Genomic DNA, 1,195 nt, shown 5'->3' on the forward strand with positions numbered 1-1,195 from the left:
ACAGACTTATTGAAACTGATGGAGACCTGCACCAGCCACTGGAGCCCTGGGAGTCAGATGGAAGGTGCCTTGAGTCTGGGCCAGGCTGGGGTCTGAGGCAGGAGGAGAGACCCTTTGAGCAGTGAGGGAGGACTGCGTGTGTCATGGCCATTATGATGTGTGCAGCCTGTACTTTGACTCGGGCACTGTGACATCTTCCTGACAAACACACAAGTTGGACCAGGAAGCCAGCTGGGCAGTACTGGACAAACCCTAGGCCTGAGAGGAAGTGTGCCACCCACCCTGTGGCTCAAATTAAAAAAAAAAGCACCACCACTCAGATTAAAGCATAATCATCTTTTATTTTACTTGATTTTACTTTCAGCCCCACAACCCATCAGCAGACTCCTCAGCAGAAGCAGTTGACAGCAGAGCTCCGCAGAAGCTGAGGCCAGGGGTTGAGCTGGATACAGGGCCATTAATTAGTTCCCAGCAGCAGTGAGACTCAGTGTGGGGGCTGTCACCAGGGGCTGCGGTTGTGGGCACTCACCAGCCTGCAGAGGGGCTCTGGGTCATCAAATGCTGGCCAGCTGTGCAGAAGCTGAAGCCCCTGCTTGAGCTGGGGATAGGGCCAACACTTTGCTCCCAGCGTGACCCCTGCAGAGGAGACAACAGACCAGTGAGACTCATTGTGGGGGCTGTCACCAGGGGTTGCGGTTGTGGGCACTCACCAGCCTGCAGAGGGGCTCTGGGTCATCAAATGCTGGCCAGCTGTGCAGAAGCAGAAGCCCCTGCTTGAGCTGGGGATAGGGCCAACACTTTGCTCCCAGCGTGACCCCTGCAGAGGAGACAACAGGCCAGTGAGACTCAGTGTGGGGGCTGTCACCAGGGGCTGCGGTTGTGGGCACTCACCAGCCTGCAGAGGGGCTCTGGGTCATCAAATGCTGGCCAGCTGTGCAGAAGCAGAAGCCCCTGCTTGAGCTGGGGATAGGGCCAACACTTTGCTCCCAGCGTGACCCCTGCAGAGGAGACAACAGGCCAGTGAGACTCAGTGTGGGGGCTGTCACCAGGGGCTGCGGTTGTGGGCACTCACCAGCCTGCAGAGGGGCTCTGGGTCTTCAAATGCTGGCCAGCTGTGCAGAAGCTGAAGCCCCTGCTTGAGCTGGGGACAGGGCCAACACTTTGCTCCCAGCGTGACCCCTGCAGAGGAGAGAAC

General features: G+C 58.0%; 1 long non-coding RNA gene across 1 annotated transcript; it reads right to left on the reverse strand.

The window, feature by feature from the left end:
* Positions 1 to 483: 483 nt before the first annotated feature.
* LOC132534731 (uncharacterized) lies at positions 484 to 970 on the reverse strand. The gene is made up of 3 exons (XR_009546440.1): positions 892 to 970; positions 711 to 817; positions 484 to 636 (listed from the first exon to the last, which is right to left on the reverse strand). It is a non-coding gene; the product is annotated as an uncharacterized LOC132534731 (long non-coding RNA).
* Positions 971 to 1,195: the final 225 nt, after the last annotated feature.

This window comes from Erinaceus europaeus, chromosome 19 (genome assembly GCF_950295315.1).
Source record: "Erinaceus europaeus chromosome 19, mEriEur2.1, whole genome shotgun sequence".
Lineage (NCBI taxonomy): Eukaryota > Metazoa > Chordata > Mammalia > Eulipotyphla > Erinaceidae > Erinaceus > Erinaceus europaeus.